General features: G+C 36.6%; 1 non-coding gene across 1 annotated transcript; it reads right to left on the bottom strand.

Moving 5' to 3' along the window:
* Nucleotides 1-2191: 2191 nt before the first annotated feature.
* LOC138811484 (U6 spliceosomal RNA) lies at nucleotides 2192-2297 on the bottom strand. The gene has a single exon (XR_011367415.1). It is a non-coding gene; the product is annotated as a U6 spliceosomal RNA (small nuclear RNA).
* Between the last annotated feature and the right edge of the window lie 21495 nt (nucleotides 2298-23792).

Consider the following 23792-nt stretch of genomic DNA (forward strand, 5'->3'; position numbering starts at 1 on the left):
AATTTCTTTGTTAACGATATTATATGGGTAAAATGGGCTTCATAAACTCTTCCATCTCAAAACATTTTTATACATTTTTGTTGTAAAAATACTGTACAGAGGGGTTATAGTTATATGAGCAAAGTAATAAGTACATTTCCTATCAAGCATTGTTACCTCCTCCTTTGTTTTTCCCCCACTATTCCTTCCCTTACACCTCCACAAGTACACTCCTCATACCCCAAAGCCCCACCAAATGTCCCTAGCCTAAATTGTAAAGTTCGTTTTTCAAAATAATGTCTTGTGCATCTATTGTTTTACAATGGGTCAAACTGTATTCCTATTTAAGCATGTTTTTTCCCTTTCCCTCCCCAAATTAGAGAAGTGTACATTCAAGATGCAGGTGCACCAACATCAAATAAAGTGAAAACAGGGTTATACTGTTGGGGAGGAACGTATAAAAAAGAAAAACAATCACGTCATACATTATAAATATGTGAGAAACAACAGCAATAAAGAAAAAAAAAACACTTGTGTCTCTATCTTGGGGGTTATTTAGCTTAACATCAACTTATCTAGTCATATACACATAGGCTTTCAACTTTTCTGCTTATCCCAGACATATACTAGTTATTGCAAATAAGGGATACCATGGGGCCTATGTTTCTTTGGACTTGGCTTACATCAGTTAATATAATTTTTTTCCAAGTCTTTCCATTTCCTAACAAATTGAGCGATGTCATTCTTTCTGATGGAGGCATAGAATTAATATACATATATATGTATATATGTATATATATATATATATATATATAGTATATGTGTGTGCGTGTGTGTACACACAAATACACACAGAACATTTTCCTTTTTTGTTTTTTAGAGCAACTTAGTTTTCCACCTTCATCATTTTTTCAAATGTTTTTATTGTGATTAAGTGGTTAAATAATTTCCCAAATTTCAAAATATTGTGGGATAGTGATGCTTAGTTTAAGTCACAAACACATTCTAACTTCGATGGAGCAAATTGTCTATTATGGTCTACAACATTTATGAATTCTATGAGCTTTGCAATAGAGTTATTTCTTCCATATGTAAAATTTTTGTTTTGAAATATGTATATTCCTTTTGTATTGCATAGCGTCAGCTGTTCCCTCTTTCCCACTTGTTCCCTCCCTCCCTCCAGTGACATTGAGATGCTTAGTTCATTTTGGTCAATGTCCAGTGCAGCTGTTGGATCCCACTGTTGTATGTTTTTCCCTGATTCCCTCTAGTTCTGTGTCATCCTCCTGGTTTCCCTTCAGTGTGCACATATGATCAGCAGAATGGGGTTATTTAGTAGTGATTCGATTCGACCAGATGAGTGGAAGTTCTTGGTTTCTTAAGTGTTGTTAATTTTGTCATATCACCTTACATTTTGGATTTAACACGGAGACCATGTGCCATTTGTCTCTTTGCTTTTGGCTTACCTCGCTCAACATGATTTCCTGTAGCTTGATTGATTTCCCTACTAATGCCATTATTTTGTCCTTTCTAATGGCTGGAAAATATTCCGTTGTGTATAGTTACCACAGTTTTTTGATCCATTCATCTCTGGTGGGACATATGGGTTGTTTTCATATCCTGGCTATTGTGAACAGTGCTGCAATAAACATGGAAGTGCATTTGTCCTTGAATATTGGTACCTGTTGTTCAGGATAGATGCCTAGAAGTGGTATGAGTGGGCCATAAGGAAGGTCAATATTTATCTTTCTGAGGACTCACCAGACTGCTTTCCAAAGTGGTTGTGTAAGTGTACATTCACACACACACACACACACACACACACACACACACACAGAGTGAGTGAGAGAGAGAGAGAGAGAGAGAGAGAGAGAGAGAGAGAGAGAGAGAGAGAGAGAGAGAGAGAGAGAGAGAGAGAGAACATTTTCTTGATCCATTCTTCTACTGAGCAGCATCAGGGTTGGTTGCATATCTTAACTATGGAAAATAATGCTACAATAAACATTGTTGTGGTGGTAGTTTTAGTATGGACTGGTTTGTGATCATTTGGGAGAATGCCCAAAAGTGGGATTGCTGTATAATAGGGAGCTCTATGTGGAGGCTTTTGAGGAACCTCCAAACTGCTTTCCAAAGTGGATGAACAAGTTTACACTCCCACCAAGAATGCAGTAGGCTCCCTTCTGGCCATATCCCTTCCAGCATCTTTTGTTGTAAAAATATGGAACGATTCATTAATTTGTGTATCATCCTTGTGCAGGGACCATGCTAATCTTCTCTGTATGTTCCAATTTTAGTGTATGTGCAGCCAAATTGAGCACAAAACATTTTTTATATATAAAGAGTAATTGATTTTCTTAAACTTGACAATTCAACAAAAATAAGTTCAAAAGAATTGTGAAATTTTAGAACCATGTGTTGCTTACATAAGCACACATTTAAGAATAAAGTCAAGATTGACATATCAAAAACAAAATAATTCCAGATATTTGTTGTTCATGAGATTTGTAGGAGGAGGAATTCAATTATTCTACAAAAGGCACTTGTCATAATGATCATTGCAGCAAATGTTAACGTTTGTTAAAAGTTTTAATATTTTAAATATGTTTAATTTTGGGATTTGCTTATATATGGCAAAATTAAGACTGTTTGGCAGGTCATAAAATTTTTTGATAAAGTACATAATACTTCTGGTAGCATGTACTAGTAAGTATGTACATTTCAGATTTTATACAAACTTTACTAATGAGAAGTTGCAAAGACTGTGTAAAGAAGCAGAGTGAAGAGTTAAGATTTTAAGTACATGGTTTCTGTTAAATCTTCAGGGCTCCTTTACGTTATATGTTAGTGATGAACAAATAATGATATAATCCACATACAAATGATGAGATGAACTATAAATAGTAATCTTAGTGAGTAAATTTAAAGGCTACTGATAGCTTTATCCAGTTTTAAATGTACAGGAATATGAGAAAATAGTAAACTCTACTATGTACACTTCAAATACTGAAAACCCTGGTAATTGTTTTGTTTTTTATTTTAGTAATCATTAATATTTAATTATTGCTTTCTTTATTTATAGCATTTTTCCTTGTTGTAATATAATACAACTTTTATGAGTCATGATTAAGAGGTACTTTGAGAATATTATTGGGATGGCCACACAATTTTTCATAGGTGCATGTGAATTTACAAAGAGCAAAACTAAAAACAAACTATTGATTAAAAATTATATCAAGTAGAGTCTGAATCAGGAGTGTTGATAAATGTCCTCACCTAAAATCTTAACCTTAGGCTGGAGCATCTTATTGAAATATTGTTGAGAATTTCAAGACTTCCTTTATGTAGGGCCCTTAGAAGCATGGATAGCATGCATGTGTACAAAGCCAGTGACAACAGGCAAATATGACTGTTTCCCCAAAAGGAATCTATGAAGTCAATAGTTATCTTCCCAAGCAGATGAAAAAATGCGTCCAAAGTGATTCATTTGTGGAGTTATTTAAGTTATGGATTCTTTGTTAGACATATTCTTTTCTTTTAAAAATTGTCAAATATTAGCTTTATAGTAAACGTTGTCTAGTATTTCTTGGTTCAAAACAGAAATCTTGATACAATTGATGTCACTTGGCTTTCTTACTTTCTCAGTTCAAAGCCAACCTAGGCAGGAAAGTCTGTCACATTCTTATCTGTAACCAAACACCAAAAACGCCAGAAGTGGAGTTTGGCTCAAGTAGTAGCGTCCTAGCTTTGGCGGAAGTTGGCCAGGGAAGACATTTGTTCAGGGACATGGTCCAGCCTCTGAGTTCAAGCTCCAGAACCAGGACAAACTAAACAAACAAACAAGAAAAAAAAAACGCACATATTTCTTTGGGACCATCCATAAAGCACTGGTTTGAGAACAGGCTCCTTTTGCTGATCATACTCACTGGATCCTGCTTTTTTGGAATACTAATTGTGCTGGAGAATTCAGGACAAGACTAAAGGAATTAATAAGTGACTCCTGCAACAACAGAATCATCTCAATAGTGAAATATCCACGCATAAGACAAATTAAAACCTCCAAGTCTTTGTTTCCTTACAAAAGAAATCTTTTAAAACAATGTTTATTTCCTTTTGTTCTATGCTGGCCTTCAAATGGCACATTGTTTCCTTTTGAAATACTTTCAAGAAGAAGTTTTCAGACAATTTTTATATGAATAAAGAACACACTCAAAAAAAGTCAGGGACAGTTTATTCAAGCTTGGATTCTTTTTTTTTCTAACAATGAATATATATTTTTTACAGTGAAAATACTGAACAGAGTGGTTACAATTACATGTGCAAGATAATGAGTACAGTTTTTATCAAGCATTGTAGCCTACTCCTTGGTTTCTCCTTCCCATCCCTAGACATAAAAGAAATGCAAATCAAAACAACATTGAGATATCACCTCACCCCAGTTAGAATGGGTATAATCAAGAACTCTAATAACAGATGCTGGAGGGGATGTGGAGTCCCACTTTTGGGCATTTACCCAAATGTTTACAAACAAGACCACACTAAAGCTACGAGCACAACTATGTTTATTGCAGCATTATTTACCATAGCTAAGATCTGGAATGAGTACATTTTTTATCAAGCAATGTATCCTACTCCTTGGTTTCCCCTTCCCATCCTCCCTTCCCCCCTCCATCCAATCCTCCCTCCGCCCAAAAACAAAGTTGTAAAGTTCGTTTTTGAAATAACGACTTGTACATCTCATTGTTGCAATGGGTCCACCTGTATCCCTATTTAAAGGATTTGTTTTTTTTCTGTTCCCCTCCAGAAATTATACTGACATCAAATACAGTGAAATCAGGGGTTATTGTTATCCCATGGGGAAGGGACATAAAAAGCAACAAGGAAATCATCTTATAAATATGTTAGAAAAAGTCACATGAAAGAACAAAAAACATTCGAATACATATCTTAGGGTTCATTTCCTTAACATCAACTTATCTGACCTTTTCTGTTTGACTCAGACATATACTAGTTATTGTAAATAAGGAAAACCATGGGACCTATGTTTCTTTGGGCCTGGCTTACTTCAATTAATATAATTTTTCCAAGTCTTTCCAGTTCCTAACAAATGTGGCAATGTCATTCTTTCTGATGGAGGCATAGGATTCTATTGTGTATATATACCACATTTTCTTGATCCATTCATCTACTGAGGGGCATCTGGTTTGGTTCCATACCTTAGCTATGGTAAATAAGGCTGCAATAAACATAGTCGTGCTGGTACCTCTAATGTGGCCTTGTTTGTGAACATTTGGGTAAATGCCCAAAAGTGGGATTGCTGCATCTTAGGGTAGCCCTATGTGGAGTCTTTTGAGGAATCTTCAAGAACTGACCTCAGGACCACTGGAATAGAATTGAAAACCCAGAAATGAACCTACAAACCTATAGCCATCTAATCTTCGATAAGGGAGCTAAAAAAACTGATGAAAGACACCCTCTTCAGGTAAAATGAATGTTTTCAGGCTTCATAGAACTAGCACAAAGACATGTTTGGACATGAGGTAACACGCCTTTCAGAGACAACTTAGTAAATACAAAATATAAAATTTAAATGACATAAAAACATTATTCATGTACATATGGCCATATAAGATAATGTTAAGAAAAATGAAACCCAAGATAGGGACACAACTTGTTTTATTCTTTATTGAAATTGTTTTTAATGTATCTAAAATGTACTATGTGATTTTTTCGTTTCTCCTCCATGTTCTTCCCGCATGATATAACTCCTGTTTTCACTGGATATGATGTTGGTGCCCTGCATCTTGCAAATACATTTTTCTAGTGTGGGAAGGGGAAGGGAAACAACAAAATGCTGAAACAAAGATTCCGGATGACATATTGTAACATTGATATGAACAAGACACTATGTAGAAAACGAATTTTACAACTTGTGCAGGGGAGGGGGAATTGGGCAGATGGGGAAGGAATGGATAACACAGGAAAAACAAAAGAGGTTGTAACAATAAGAAATGTACTCATTACCTTACTTATGTAACTCTAAGCCCTCTGTACATTATTTTTTACTATAAAAACATAAAAGAAACCATTATCCATGAGTACATTAACTTCAAATTCCATAAGTGCTCTTAACTTAAATTTAACTTGGAGAAGATTCTCAGAAAAGTTTATTTGTGTGTGTGTTGTGAATTATTTCCCAAGTGTACACAAGTTAACAGTAGAAGAAACAATAGGAATAATAAGAGAAAGAAAAGTTCTGTGTTTAAGTATAATGGTTCAATATACTATAGAAGACTCTGCAAATAAGACAACATTGAACCAATAAAGCCAAGGCCATTATGTAGATCTATGGGAGTGACATAGGGAAATAATTAATACTAAGAGGAACATGAACGATGAGGCCACTCTCTTTCAACTTCTATCTCTAAATCATAGTTGCTAATCACGCAAATTTGTAAAATGTACAATTGAAGAATAATTCTGGTTCCAAAGCAAGTTAGATATAAGAGCATGGACTTAACTTGAAAAAAAGTCCATGGTGAGAAAGCAGGAATTATACTAGCAATGAACTGGTGGCCAAGATCTCATTTCTTTTTCTTTCTTTTATCTTTTTTCTTTCTTTTTTTTTTTTGATGGTTGAGGCAGGGTTTGAACTCAGCCTGGGAAATATCTCTCCACTCTTCACCTCAAGACTAGTGCTCTACCTCTTGAGCCACAACGCCACTTCCAATTTTCTGGTGGTTAATTGGAGATAAGTGCCTCAGAACATTTCTTTCCTACTCATACAGGATTTGAACTGCAATCCTCAGATCTCAGCCTCCTGAGTACCTAGAATTATAGGCGTGAACTCAAGTGATGGAATACTAGTCATGAGCAAGATTGCTGAATGAGGTTGCTGAGGCTTTTGCATACACACATACAAACATACACATACACACAGAGGCACATATATGTGCAAATACACCTGCACAAATAAAACAACTCTCAGAATATGGAGAAATGTTAGAAAACAATAGAAAAAATATCCTGAGTAAGACTAGATCAAGTGATAATTTTTAATATTAGAAAGTCCTCAAGTGAAATTTATTCAAAGTTTGATAATATTACATACCTAGGGACCAGAGATAAAAAGAAAGTCAAATAATCATTATTAAAGGGATTGGATCCATGGAAGAATGAATCAGAGACCCCTGCAGGTGCATTTGAAAATGTTCATATCCTGTGTGAAATGATAGAACATTTTTGAAAATAGTACATAAACAACTTGAGCAGTCAGTCTAATGAATAAGATCATAGGAGAAGTTCAGAATTGCTAGTCTGTATCTAGATTAAATAAACCACCAAACTATGGAAGGGCAATTTGATACAAGCCTAGAATTCTAGCACTCAAGCTAAGACAGGAGATTAGAGAGTGGGATTACATAGTGATACCTTCCGTGGACCAGGTAGTATAATTTTGTCTCAATGAAACAAACCAAACAATAAGAAAGGAATACACAGTTGGAAGTTTGGGCTAATTTTGTCATTATGTTTTGAGAAGGCAAGTTTCCTATTGAAATGCAACTCATTTTTAATCCTCAGTTGTGTTTTAAATGCTCTCTGCATTACACAACATTCCTAGATGCAAAATGGCTCATGATTCCCAATCAAAAATTTGAAAAAATAAGCATCATTCTGTTGGATTTCAAAGAAATAATGAAGGATTACAAAAGCTTAAGCCTGGAAAAATACAAAGTTCATCTAATGTAGGACTTTGTAGACCTTGCTAAATTAGATTTCATATTTAAAATAAATATTTTGGTTTTGTTTCTAATTTCATATTCTATAGGATACTACAAAATTCTTTTTAAGTAGAGGTTTTAATTGACAAATTCACACATGAATCAGGCATTTTATTTGCTTAAAATATTCTTTCAAGCGAGGTATAATTAGAACTTAGTTAATTGATAATTCCAACAGTTCATGTATAAAATGAGATAGTGTGAATAATCTGCACAGAGTTGCCAACAAATGGATGATATTAATTTATTAATTTAGAACAAGCAATTTTTTGAGGCCTTGGTGTAACATGGTATGAAGACAGTAATTGTGTGAGGTCTTGGTTCTTCTATCTATTTGTAATACAGGAAGAAATTTCCTTAATTACATGCCTCTGTATACAATGAGAAAAATGCGAGGTTGGAGTTGGTTTTATTTTTTGGTTTGTCCTCAGGTTTGAACTCTGGGCCAAGCCACTCTCTTTGAGCCGGTTTTTGCTCAAGGCTCATGCCCTACAACTTCAACCTCAGTGCCACTTGAGTCTGGCTTTTCCTGAGAAGTTTATTGGATATAAGAATCTAAGGAATCTTCCTGACTGGGTGGGCTTTGAACCATAATCTTCTGATCTTAGCCTCCTGAATATCTATGATAGATAAAAATATAAATAATATTTGCAAGTGCTCTGATTTCTAGAAATCAGAAAAATGTTGTAGCAAAGTTTAGTGTAGTGTGCTTTCCACAATAGGAAAGGCATCATATTAGCACAAGTGTAGTATTTTTTCACAATAGTGATAAGCTATTTATGATGTGAATTAAGGGAATTTTAAGGTGCACCATACAAATTGGAAACTGTTGGGATTACTCTGATGAACAAATGTTTACTCTTGAGGAATTAATTATTACACATACTTGGTAGTTATATCCTCCACCAGAATGTGGCTATTTTTTCTGTTGATTTCTCAATATGTAGCACCCCATTAGAAACTGCAGTTATTGCAGAATTAAATATCATACAAACAGGTACTGTTTTGAATATCTCTGATATGGAATGTTCAGAATTTGAAAATGAGTAGTTAGTATTTGTAAGAACTTTGAAGAACACATATATTCTGTCCTTTTAACAATTATTCAGTTTTAAAAGTTAGGAGTTTCCAGAGAATTAAACTGTCTTCTGTTTTACTATGGGACAATATTAACTTATAATTTTTTTGAAAATTATGACATATATTGTGAAAATATTGTATATTTGGATAACATTCAAGTTGATGAACGTCTGATAAAGAAAGGTGTAATTAATTCAAATTAGATGCCAAATAGTGTTCATTTTTTAAAAGGTAATGCACATAGGATAATATTTACTATAGCAATACAGTGAAATTATACTTTATGTAACTTATTTTTGTTTAATTTTATTTTTAAGATGATATATACAGGGGTTGCATTAATTGTAAGGTAGTGAATACATAACATGTCGAAATTTTACCCACTACCTCATTTTTCTCACACTTTTCTTTTCCCCCCAAACCCCTCACAAGTTGTAATATAAATTTCCAACATGTTGTCTTGTGAGTATTGCTATTGCATTGGTTTTCCCTTTGTCCTTTGTCTCCCCAATTTGTTGTTCATCTTACGTTCTCAAAGTAAGATAAATGCATGTGCAATACACACAGTACTGAAGTCAAATACAGCAGGGGATAAACTATAGGGGAAAACACAAAAGAAAAAAGGAATCACATAGTACATTAAAAAAAAAAAACAACCACAAAGAAAAACCTCTATTTCCATATCTAGATGTTTATTTTGCTCAACATGATCTTGAATGGACCTATATGCAAAGCTTTTGAGCCATTCTGCGCATCTGCTAGTGTTATTCTATACATATCCTATTATTACAAATGAGGGAAACTATGGAATCTGTTTCTTTGGGTCTGGCTTATTTTATTTAGCAGGATTTTTAAAAATCTTTCCATTTCCTTTTGAATTGGAAGCATAGAATTCAACCATATATATATATATATATATATATATATATATATATATATCAACAAAATGTTATATATATACGTATATATGTATATATATATATACATATATATCACATTTTGTTGATTCGTTCATCTACTGAATGGCATATTGGTTTGAAAATGTTTGCATGTAAGTATCACTTAGGGTCATTCAAAAATGACAGATGACACCTCCCCAGACATACTAAAATCATGATTTCTTCATAAGAAAGGATTTTATGGTGGTACACGTGTTGAAATATCTAAATGAGTGTAATTTATATCTTGCACTGAATTAGGCAGGAAGATATCTAATATCATATAGGATAAAAATGGTAGTGACAAAATATTCCCTTGAGAAAGATATAGGAGTCTGCCAGAAGTATGAAGAAATTCAGATAATTTTAAAGAATTTAGAAATATAAGGTCAAATATGTTTCTTTAAATAAAAATTATGTAAGTGGAAGGGCAAAATAAGGAGAAGAGAGGAAAGTAACTGAAAGCAGATCATTGTCCCAAGTTAGAGTATAAAAAGTCATAATCTAGAGTTCGGATGAAGATGGCAGAAGGTCTAGGCTAAACGAGCTTTCATGTAGACAACAGTTTTAGTGTTCCAGTCAACAGTCCTAGGCTAGAGAATCACACCAAGTGTGCCATCACAGTACAGAGAGTTTGGCCAGAGATGGAATATTCAGGCAAGGAAACAGATCTGAGAATCAGAGGCCAGAGTCACCATGCCTACAGAGAGAGTCCAGTCAAAAAGATGCCAGACACAGTGTGTGTATTCTACTCAACACCAGGAAGAACTGACAAGGAACAGATATATTCATGCTGCAATCACAGACCATAGAGGGCCCAGTCACCAAGCTTCTGGCATGAATAGCACCCTGACATCCTCACTCCTTCTCAGAAAGCAGAGGAGGGAAGGTGGCCCCTCTCCAACCACCAGAGAGAGCCATCTTTGATAATGACAAAGGCCAAGAAATTGATACTGACAAAATGCCCAGACTTTTGACTGTGCAACTACAGGATTTTGGTTGATGCTTGCCTTAAAATAGTGTTCTAGCACAAAAATAGATGCATGGAATCCAATAAAAGACAGCTGAAAGAAGTCAGGGAGACCAGAAAGGGAATGTTGAATGGAGCCCAACAGAAGGAATGGGAATCCAAGGACACCATAACCGATCAACTAAGTGATTTGAGAATAAACACAACACCAAATTAAGGAAGTAATGAAGTTCATATAAGATCTAAAACAAAGCTCCAACAAAGAATTTGAAGTCATCAAAGCTGACCAAATAGAAGGAAAAGAAATTAAAAACGAAGTGGAAAGTCTTGAGAGCATGGAAGACCATGTAGAAGATCGAATATGAGGGACTGAAGACAGCGAGGTTATTATACAGAAAGAACATACAACTATCCAAGACAAATCCAAGAATATGCTAGATCTATTCAACATTTTGAAGACACCCTCAGAAGGTCTAATCTGAGGATAATGGGTGTAGAGGAGCACCTAGAGTCAGAAGTTAATGGTCTAGAAAATTTGGTTAACATTTTCCAAGCAGAAAACTTATCAAAAATGCAAAAAGATAGACCTATTCAGATTCAAAAAGCTTTTAGAACCCCAAATAGACCAGACCATGACAGGATATCCCACCGTGACATTATAATCCCCACAGCATCAATTCCAAAGAAAAACTCCTTAAAGCTGTCAAGGAGAAAAGATCAACCACTTACAAAAGGAAACCAATTAAAATAACCTCAGATATCTCAGTGGAGAAAATTACAGCAAGAAGAGCTGCTATGCCCTAAAGACAAACAATTATCATCCAATTATACTGTACCCAGCTATGCTTTCCTTCATAACTGAAGGCCAAATTAAAACCTCCCATACCAAAGAACAACTGAAACAATATATCTACACCAAACCAGCCCTATAAATGACACTTAACGATGTATTACACATAGAAAATCAACAAGACCACAATAAAGGCAAAGAAACCGCACTCAAACTGAGAATCCAAGAACCATAGGAAGAACCCAGTTGCTGCAGCCCCCAAGAAGGGGCATAAAATGGCAGGAACTCCCAAAGAGCTCTCAATTCTAACTCTCAACATTAACGGATTGACTCTCCAATTAAGCGACATAGACTGTCAAGTTGGATTAAGAAGCAAGATCCTTCTATCTACTGCCTTCCAGAGTCTCATATTGCCCATAAAAACAAACACATTTTCAATGTGAAAGGCTGGAACAAAATCTACCAAGCAAACGGCCCACATAAACAGGCGGAAGTTGTAAGCCTAATAACAGATAAAATAGACTTCAAATTAAAATTAGTGAGAAGAGATAAGGAAGATTGCTACATACTAATTAAGGGATCTCTCCTTCAGGAGAATATTACAATTTGAAATATCTATTCGCCAAACAACCAAGCACTCAAATTTCTTCAAGAAACACTACTTTCCCTCAAATCTGACATAAATCCAAAGACATTAATTGTTTGGGACTTTAACACACCACTTTCCCCACTAGATAGATCAACTCGGCAAAAACTCAACACAGAAACTGCATATCTAAACACCTGCATAGATTAACTAGATTTAACAGACATCTACCGAATATTTCACCCAGCAGCATCAGAATACACGTTTTTCTCAGCAGCTCATGGCACATTTCCCTAAATAGACCACACTTTAGGTCACAAAGCAAACTTTTCCAAATTCAGAAACATAGAAGTTATACCTTGCATTCTCTCACACAACAAGGTAATAAAATTAGAACTCACCACCAAAAGCCACCGAAGAAAGTCCTGTAACACATGGAGGCTGATAAACACACTGTGGAATGACCAGTGGGTCATGAAAGACATTACAAAGGAAATTCAAATATTCATGATATTCAGCAAAGATGAACACACAAATTACCACCTACTCTGGGACACAGCAAAGGCAGTACTTAGAGACAAGTTTATAGCCCTGAGTTCCAACACAAACAACTTGTAGATATCTGAAACCAACAATTTAATGAGACATCTGAGAGCCTCCTTGAATAAGAGCAGGAAGATAATACATAATCCAGTAGATGGAAAGAAATGATTTATATTAAATCAGAATTAAAGAATTAGAATCCAAAAATACCATAGAAAGAATCAACAAAAGAAAGAGTTGATTCATTGATAAAATTAACAAAATTGACAGAACTTTAGCAAATCTTACCAGAAAAATAAGAGAACACACCCAAATAAATACACTCAGAGATGACAATGGACACATCACCACAGAAACAACCAAGATTCAGAACATTATAAGGGAATACTTCTCAAAACTTTATGCTAATAAGTTTGAGAACTTGGCAGAAATGGACCTTTTCCTAGCAAATATTGACATGCAGAAACTAAACCAAAATGAGTTAAACCATCTTAACAGGCCCATATCCAACATTGAAATAGAAACAGCAGTAAGAATCTTCCCATCTAACGAAAGCCCAGATCCCGATGGATTTACAGTGGAATTCTACAAGGCCTTCAAAGAAGAGCTCACACCAACACTCCTCTAACTCTTCAATGAAATTGAAAGAGAAAGTTAACTACCTAACTCATTCTATGAAGCCATCATAACCCTCATCCCAAAACCAGGCAGGGAGTCTTCAAAGAACGAGAACTATAGACCCATTTCTTGGATGATCTTTAATGCAGGAATTCTCAACAGACTTTTGGCCAATCGACTTCAATAATTCATCCAAAAAATCATACACCTCTATCAAACAGGATTCATTTCATGCAAAGTTGGATCAATATACACAAATCAATTAATATAATTCATCACATCAAAAAGAGCAAAGACAAGAACCACATGGTTATCTCAATAGATTCAGAAAAAGGATTTGACAAGATCCAACACCCCTTCTGCAAAGATTAGGAATCCAGGGAACATTCCTAGGTACAACAAAGGCTCTACATGACAAACCTACAGCCAGCATTATACTTAATGGTGAAAAACTAAAGCCATTTCCTCTTAACTCAGGAATGAGACAAGGATGTCCACTGTCTCCACTTCTCTTCAATTTAGAATTAAATGCCTAGTTAAACCATAAAACCAGATGCAAACATTAGAGGGATCCAAATAGGGGAAGAAGAAGTAAAACTCTCCCACTTTGTAGATGACATGATCTTGTATTTAAAGAATCCCACGGACTCCACTCTCAAATTACTCAAGCTGATTCAAAATATTGGTAAAGTAGCAGGGTATAAATTTAACCCTCAAAAATCAATGGCTTTTCTGTATGCCAACAATGAGAAAAGCGTGCTGAAAACCAGAAAACAACTCTATTTGTCATAGCCCCACAAAAATTAAAATACCTAGAAATTAACATACCCAAAGAAGTGGAGGATCTCTATGATGAAAACTTTAAAAACTTGAAAAAGGAAATCAAAACAGAACTTAGAAAGTAGCAAAAAAAAACTCCCATACTCCTGCATTAGAAGGATCAACATCGTGAAAATGGCAAAACTTCCCAAGGCTATCTAAAATTCAATGTGATACCTATCAATATTCCAACATAATTCTTCAAGGAAATAGAAAAGACAATCCAAAAATTCATATGGAACAATAAAAGACCCTGAATAGCAAAAACAATCCTTAACAGAAAGAACAGTGCTGGAGGAATATCAATACCAAATTTCAAACACTACTACAAAACCATTGTAATCAAAATGCTTGGCGCTGGCATAAGAACAGACCTCAGGACCAATGGAATAGAATTGAAAACCCAGAAATAAACCCACAGACCTATAGACATCTAATATTTGATAAGGGAACTAAAAAAATAGAATGGAAGAAAGACAGCCTCTTCAGTAAATGGTGCTGGCAAAATTGGTTAATCACTGGTAGAAAATCAAAAATAGATCCATAATGTCATCCTGCACCAGAATCAAATCCAAATGGATCAAGGACCTCGGAGTCAAAGCAGGCACTCTGAAAACATTGCAGGTCTGAAATCATTACTAGGTCTCCTTGGCATAAGCCTAAAGTTTCTTAAAAGAGACACAGAAACACAACAAATCAAAGAAAATTTGGAAAAATGGGATTGCATTAAGTTGCAGAGCTTCTGCATGGCAAAGGATATAGCTAGCAAGATCAATAGAAAGCCTACTTATTGGGAGAAGATATTCACTAGCCATACAATGGACAAGGTTCTCATATGTGAACTATACCTGGAACTTAAAACATTAAATCCCCCAACAACAAATCCTCAAAGAAAAAAACTGTCCAATAAATAAGTGGGCTACATTGCAACAATGAGATGTACAAGTCATTATGTCGAAAATGAATTTTACAACTTTCATGGGAGGGTGAGGAGGATTGGGGGGAGGGGGGAAGATGGGAAGGGATGGGAAGGGTAAACAAAGGAGGAGGCTAAAATGCTTGATAAGAAATGTACTCATTATCTTGCCCATGTAATTTAAACTCCTCTGTACAGTATTTTCAAAATAAAAATACATAAATAAATAAAAACAAGAGGGCAAAAGACTTACGGAGAAAATTCTGTGAAGAGGAAAGAAGGATTGCCAATAGACACATGAAGAAATGCCCGACCTCACCAGAAATAAGAGAAATGCAAGAGTAGTTCCGGGAAGATGGCGGAGGAGAAGCTGGAATCTGAACAAGCTCTCACATAGAAAGCAGTTTTAGAGTTCCAGTGAACAGTCCTAAGCCAGAGAATCACACCAAGTGTGCCATCACAGGACAGAGAGTTAGACAAGAGAGGGGAAGCCAAGGCAAAAAGACACATCTGAGTGCCTGCCAGCAGCTGCCGCGGCGGCGGCGAGGTCGCAGCGGCGACCGCAGCGGCGGCCATACCTGAGCGTTCACACAGAGAGTCCGGGACGAAGGAGCCAGACACAGCGGGCGAGAGGATTATACTCAACACCAGCAAGAACTGACAAGGAGCGGACATCTTCATCCTGCAGTTTGCAAACCAGAGACGACCCAGGATCCAAGACTCTGCGTGAGGAGAAGCCTGACATCCTCAATCCTTCTCAGGGAGCAGAGCAGGGAAGGCCACCCCTCCCCCCCCCAGCACCGGTGATCTCCATCTTGGATACCGACAAAGCTCAGAGGAGCTGCTAGCTCCAACTCAGGCCTTGGAATAAAACGAGTCATTTAGCAGGTCACAAGAACTTAATGGCGAAGTGACCTGCCAGACTCAGCTCCATCCAGGGAAAAGTCACCCAGCTCAGGCGCCAGCCATTGGAGTGGCTTTCCTCACTGGGTAACCAGAGCCAGAGGCTGCCCCTCCCTCTAGCAGCCTCAACAATCAATTGAAAAACAGAAACCTTGAGAATGGCTCCAGGCTGGGCTCTGTGGGTTTTTCACAAAATAGCCCCAGGGAAAAGCTACTGTGTGTTGAAAGGCCTCAACTCTACCAGAACCTAGCCTCATCACCCCTCTTTTGTGATTCTCAAAGCAGATCACCCTCCCAGAAAACTAACCTGGGAGGGGGATCTCAAAATCTTGGGTAAAGCAGAGCATTTTTCTGCCTGTTCGAACAAACTGACTTAAGAAACCAATCAAGCCACAGGACCTCAAGCTGACCAGAGACTCCAACAAGAGGCTGGTTACAGACAAAAGGGAGATACAGGATTCTTCCCACCCCTCCAAAAAAAATCAAAAAAAAATCAAAGAACTTTTTCTGTTTTTCTTCTATTCTTTTTTCTTTTTTTTTTTTTTTTTTTGGTACCTTATATATATAAAAAATTTTTTTCCTTTTCTAAAACTTTTATTAATCTTTAATTATTGCCTTTTTTGCAAAAATAAGTGTTTACCAGGAACTTTTTTTCCCTCTTATAATTTTTATTTTAGGAATTCATGAATGTACGTTTTCCTTTCTTTTCTTGTCTTCTTTCTCTTTTTCTTTCTTTCTTAATTATATTTTTGGTTTTTGTCTAGCTCTACTGAACTTCTGATCTTTTTTTTTCTCCCTTTCTTATCCTTTTAACCTTATCCTCTCTTTTGTTCTTCTGTATGTGACTTAACTCTTGTCCGGCACATCCTCAGATAAACCCATAGTTAACTAGTAGACCCTATCCCCCATTGTTTACACACTTAATCCATAAATTTATTACTCAATCCAAAACCTCTGAGACTTAAATTCCTTAATAGCAGTACTACCTCTTTATACCTATTTTTTTTAAGTTTTTCACATCTCCTCTATCACCCTCCTTTTTTCTCAATATATTCACATTCCTCTCTAAATAGATGGTCTTTCAATATCCATAACTATATTAATTTTTACGTTTCTATTTTTTTCTGGTCTCTTTTCATTTCCATTTCCCTTTCTTCTTTTTCTCTCTCTCTCTACTTACATCATACCCAACCTATTTCCTGCATTGAGATTAAGACATAGTTAACTCTCCCTGTGCCTCCCCACACCAATCTATTCCTATTTTTACCCACATCTCTCCCTAACCCTAAAAATTTCTGCTTTTCCAAATTCTTCTCTGCGGTTCGAAGCCCATTAACATATAGTTGTTTGATGTTGAATAGATATATCTGTTGAACTAGATTGTATCTATAGACTATTGACAGTATAAATGCAAACGTTGGTTGATGTTTGCCTTAAGATAGTGTTCTAGCACAAAACTGGTGCTATTTTCATCTCAAATGGGCAGAGTAAGCCGGAAAAACACAAGAAAAATGGCAAATCCGGGTATCTCAATTCCCAATCTTGATAATCAGGGGTCAGATCAGATAATGAACTATCCAGAGGAATGTTCCCAAATAGCTCTACAAACACTGGTGGCAAACATGATAAATGAGAAGTTTGACAACTTACAAAGGACTCTGTATGAGCGTGATAGGGAGAGAGAGGAGGCATTCCAAAAGTTTATACAGGAATATCATAAGCATGAGGAAGCTACTCAAAAACTGATAGAAGATTTGCATGAACAACTTGAGAATACTCAAAGAGAAAGGGAGGAATGGCGCGAGCAGGCTGAGAACACTCAAAGAGAAATGCAGGAATCCCACGAACGGGAGGAAAGAGAACTGCAGGAATCCCACAAACGAGAGGAAGCTAATCAAAGAGTAATTCAGGAATTGAGAGACCAGGTAGAGAATACACAAAGATCACTAAAGGCATTCATGGAATCCATTAACAAAGAGCTGAAGGAAGTCAGGGAGACCACAAAGGGAATGCTGAATGGAACCCAACCGAAGGAATGGGAGTCCAAAGAAACCATAACCAATCAACTAAGTGATTTGAGAACAAACACTGAACACCAAATTAAGGAACTAAAGAAATTCATACAAGACCTAAAACAGAGCTTCAATAAAGAACTTGAAGCCATCAAAGCTGAACAATTAGAAGGAAAAGAGATAAAAAAACAAAGTAGAGAGTCTTGACAGCAGGTTAGACCATGCAGAAGATCGAATCTCAGGGATTGAAGACAGCCTAGATATTATAGAGAAAGAACATACAACCATCCAAGACAAGTCCAAGAAATATGATAGATATATCAAACACATGGAAGACACCATCAGAAGGCCGAATCTAAGGATAATGGGTGTGGAAGAGCACCTAGAAACAGCAGTTAATGGTCTAGGAAATTTGTGTAACAGGATCCTAGCAGAGAACTTCCCAAACAGATACAAGAAGCTTTTCGAACCACAAATAGACCAGACCAGAATAGGTCATCCATCCGTCACATTAAAATGCACACAAGAACAACTCAGAGCAAGGAAAAGATCCTTAAAGCTGACAAGGAGAATTGGGTAATCACCTATAAAGGGAAACCAATTACAATCACCTCAATTTTCTCATCAAAGACAATCAAAGCAAGAAGAGCCTGGAATGATGTATGCCATGCCCTAAAAACAAACAACTATCAACCAAGAATACTGTACCCAGCTAAACTCTCCTTCATAACTGAAGGCCAAATAAAAACCTTCCATAGCAAAGAAAAATTGAAACAATACATCTCCACCAAACCAGCCCTACAAAAGATTCTTAAAGATATCCTACACATAGAAAACCAACAAGACCGCAACAAAGACCAAGAAACTGCACCCAAACTGAGACTTCAAGAACCATAGGAAGAACCCAGTTTTCGCAGCCCCCAAGAAGGTGGATAACATGGCAGGAACTCCCAAATATCTCTCCGTCCTATCTCTTAACGTTAACGGACTGAACTCTCCAATTAAGCGACATAGACTGTCTAGTTGGATTAAAAAACAAGACCCTTCTATCTGCTGCCTGCAGGAGTCACATCTTGCCCGTGAAAACAAACACATTTTCAATGTCAAAGGCTGGAACAAAATCTACCAAGAAAACGGCCCCCATAAACAGGCGGGAGTTGCAATCCTAATATCTGATAAAATAGACTTCAAATTAAAATTCGTGAGAAGAGATAAGGAAGGTCGCTACATACTAATTAAAGGATCTCTCCTTCAGGAGGATATTACAATTCTAAATATCTATTCGCCAAACTATGGAGCACCCAAATTTATCAAAGAAACACTAATTTCCCTCAAATCCCATATAGATCCAAAGACATTAATTGTTGGGGATTTTAACACACCACTCTCCCCACTACATAGACCTACTCGGCAAATCTCAACAGAGAAACCGCAGATCTAAACAGCTTCATAGATCAAATAGACTTAACAGACATCTACTGAACATTTCACCCAGCAGCATCAGAATACACATTTTTCTCAGCAGCACATGGAACGTTTTCTAAAATAGAACACATTTTAGGCCACAAAACAAACTTGTCTAAATTCAGAAACATTGAAGTTATGCCTTGCATTCTCTCTGACCACAAGGGAATAAAATTAGAACTCAACACCAAAAGCCACCAAAGAAAGTCTGGTATCACATGCAGGCTGAACAACACGCTGCTGAATCAAGAGTGGGTAATGAAAGAGATTAGAAAGGAAATTCAAATGTTCATGCTATTTAACAAAAATGAACACACAAATTACCAGCTCCTCTGGGACGCAGCAAAGGCAGTACTCAGAGGCAAGTTTATAGCTCTGAGCTCCTACATCAACAAATTGGAGAGATCTGAAACTAACAATTTAATGACACATCTAAACCTCCTTGAGAAAGAGCAGCAAGATAAACCCCAATCCAGTAGACGGAAAGAAATAATCAAAATTAAATCAGAATTAAATGAATTAGAATCCAAAAAAACTATAGAAAGAATCAACAAAACAAACAGTTGGTTCTTCGAAAAACTTAACAAAATTGACAGACCCTTAGCAAATCTTATCAGAAAAAGAAGAGAACATACCCAAATTAATAAACTCAGAGATGAGAATGGAAACATCACCACGGATACAACCATGATTCAGAACATCTCAAAACTTTATGCTAACAAGTTTGAGAACTTGACAGAAATGGACCTTTTCCTAGCAAATATTGACATGCCAAAACTAAACCAAGATGAATTAAACCAGCTTAACAGGCCCATATCAAGCATTGAAATAGAAACAGCAATAAGAGACCTCCCAACTAAGAAAAGTCCAGGACCAGATGGTTTTACAGCGGAATTTTACAAGACCTTCAAAGCAGAGCTCACACCAATACTCCTCCAACTCTTCAATGAAATTGAAAGAGAAAGCTCACTACCCAACACATTCTATGAAGCCATCATAACCCTCATCCCAAAACCAGGCAGGGACTCATCAAAGAAAGAGAACTAGAGACCCATTTCTTTGATGAACATTGATGCAAAACTTCTCAACAAAATTTTGGCCAATCGACTTCAACAATTCATCCAAAAAATCATACACCAAGATCAAACAGGATTAATTTCAGGGATGCAAAGCTGGTTCAATATACGCAAATCAATTAATATTATTCATCACATCTACAGGAGCAAGAATAAGAACTACATGGTTATCTCAATAGATGCAGAAAAAGCATTCTACATGATCCAACACCCCTTTATGTTGAAGGTTTTGGAAAAATTAGGAATCCATGGAACATTCCTCAATACAATAAAGGCTGTATATGACAAACCTACAGCCAGCATTATACTCAATGGTGAAAAACTAAAGCCATTTCCTCTTAACTCAGGAACAAGACAAGGATGCCCACTCTCTCCATTTCTCTTCAATCTAGTATTAGAATGCCTAGCTACAGCAATAAGACAAGATGCAGACATAAAGGGGATCCAAATAGGGAAAGAAGAAATAAAACTCTCCTTCTTTGCAGATGACATGATCTTGTATTCAAAGAATCCCATAGACTCCACTCCCAAATTACTCAAGCTGATTCAAAACTTGGCAAAGTAGCAGGTTATAAAATTTATCCCCAAAAATCAATGGCTTTTCTGGATGCCAACAATGAGAAAAGTGTGGCTGAAAATAGGAAAGCAACTCCATTTGTAATAGCCCCACAAAAATAAAATACCTAGGAATTAACTTAACTAAAGAACTGACGGACCGCTATGATGAAAATTTTAAAATCTTAAAAAAGGAAATTAACACAGAACTTAAAAAATGGCAAAACCTCCCTTGCTCCTGGATTGGAAAGATTAACATCGTGAAAATGGCTAAACTTCCCAACGCCGTCTACAAATTCAACGCAATACCTATCAAACTTCCAACCTCATTCTTCAAGGAAATAGAAGAGGCAATCCAAAAATTCATATGGAACAATAAAAGACCCCGAATAGCAAAAACGCTCCTCAATGGAATGAACACTGCTGGAGGAATATCAATACCAAATTTCAAACTCTACTATAAAGCCATAGTAATCAAAACAGCTTGGTATTGGCATAAGAACAGACCTCAGGACCAGTGGAATAGAATTGAAAACCCAGAAATGAACCTACAGACCTCTAGCCATCTAATCTTTGATAAGGGAGCTAAAACAAAATAGAATGGAAGAAAGAGAACCTCTTCAGTAAATGGTGCTGGCAAAATTGGTTAACTACATGTAGAAAACTAAACTAGATCCTTATATATTACCCTGCACCAGAATCAACTCCAAATGGATCAAAGACCTTGAACTCAAAGCAGACACTCTGAAAACCTTACAGGAGAGAATAGGAGAAACCCTAGGTCTCCTTGGCTCAGGCCGAAATTTTCTGAATAGAGACCCGGAAACACAACAAATCAAAGAAAGGTTGGACAAATGGGATTGCATAAATTTGCAGAGCTTATGCAGGGCAAATGACATAGCTAGCAAGATCAATAGAAAGCCCACCGATTGGGAGAAGATCTTTACTAGCCATACAATGGACAAGGGTCTCATATCTAAAATATACTGGAACTCAAAAAATTAAACCCCCCAACAACAAATCCTCAAAGAAACAAATGTCCAATAAATAAGTGGGCGAAAGACAAAGAGAAACTTCTCTGAAGAAGAAAGAAGGATGGCCAATAGACACATGAAGAAATGTTCAACATCCCTAGCCATAAAAGAAATGCAAATCAAAACAATATTGAAGTATCACCTCACACCAGTTAGAACGGCAAAAATCAAGAACTCTAACAACAACAGATGCTGGAGGGGATGTGGACAGAAAGGAACCTTACTTCATTGTTGGTTGGAATGTAAACTCGTTCAACCACTTTGGAAAGCAGTATGGAGGTTCCTCAAAAGACTTCACATAGAACTCCCCTATGATCCAGCAATCCCACTTTTGGGCATTTACCCAAATGTTTACAAACAAGACCACACTAAACTACCAGCAAAACTATGTTTATTGCAGCATTATTTACCATAGCTAAGATATGGAACCAACCCAGATTCCCCTCAGTAGATGAATGGATCAAGAAATGTGGTATATATACACAATGGAATTCTATGCCTCCATCAGAAAGAATGACATTGCCCCATTTGTTAGGAAATGGAAAAACTTGGAAAAAATTATATTAAGTGAAGTAAGCCAGTCCCAAAGAAACATAGGTCCCATGGTTTCCCTTATTTGTAATATCTAGTGTATGTATGAGTCAAGTGGAAATGGTCAGATAATGTGATGTCAGGAAAATGAACCCTTAGATGTGTATTTTAAGGTTTTTTCTTTCATGCATGTGTTTCTAACGCATTTATAAGATTATCTCTTTGTTGCTTTGTATGTCCCTCCCCCACAGTATAACCCCTGCTTTCACTATATTTGATGTCATTATAACTTGTGGAGGAGCGGGGAAAAACCAGTTGTTTAAGGATTCAGGTGGACCTGTTGCAACAATGAGAAGTACAAGTTGTCATGTCCAAAACAAGCTTTACAACGTCGGTGCGGCGGGTGTGGGGGAAGGGGGGAGAGGAGAAGGATTGGGAATGGGGGGGTGGGGGGAGGCTGGGAATGTATGTTCACAAATAAAATAAAATTAAATTAAAAAAAAAGAGAAATGCAAATCAAAACAACATGGAGATGCCACCTCACCCCAGTTAGAATGGCCATAGGCAAGAACAATAATAACAGATGCTAGAGGGGATGTTTCCAGAAGGGAACCTACTTCATTGTTATTGGGAGTGTAAACTTGTTCAACCACTTTGGAAAGTTGTATGGAGGTTCCTCAAAAAACTCCTAGAGCTCTCCTATGACCCAGCAATCCCACTTTGGGGCATTTACCCAAATGATCACAAACAAGACCATACTAAATCTTCCAGCACAACTATGTTTATTACAGCATTATTTACCAGAGCTAAGATATGAAACCAATCCAGATGCCATTGAGTAGATGAATGGATCGAGAAAATGTGGTATATATACACAAAGGAATTCTTTGCCTCCATCAGAAAGAATAACAATGCTCCATTTGTTTGGAAATGGAAAGGCTTAGAAAAAATTATGTTAAGTGAAGTAATCCAGCCCCAAAGAAACATAGGTCCCATGTTTTCCCTTGTTCAAGTACCACTTCTGGTTTGCACACACATAGTCTATGTATGAGGGTACGTTCTCCATGTTAAACAAATAGGGTAGTACTCCCTATCTTAACGGGAAAGTTCCACAGTATAACCCTATGCCCACATTAGAGGGTGTACAATTTTCTTGGAGCTCATTAGTTTACCCAGGAGAAATATAAATATTCATAAATT

Source organism: Dipodomys merriami, unplaced genomic scaffold (assembly GCF_024711535.1).
Source record: "Dipodomys merriami isolate MVZ:Mamm:240054 unplaced genomic scaffold, mDipMer1.0.p SCAF_53, whole genome shotgun sequence".
Taxonomy (NCBI): Eukaryota; Metazoa; Chordata; class Mammalia; order Rodentia; family Heteromyidae; genus Dipodomys; species Dipodomys merriami.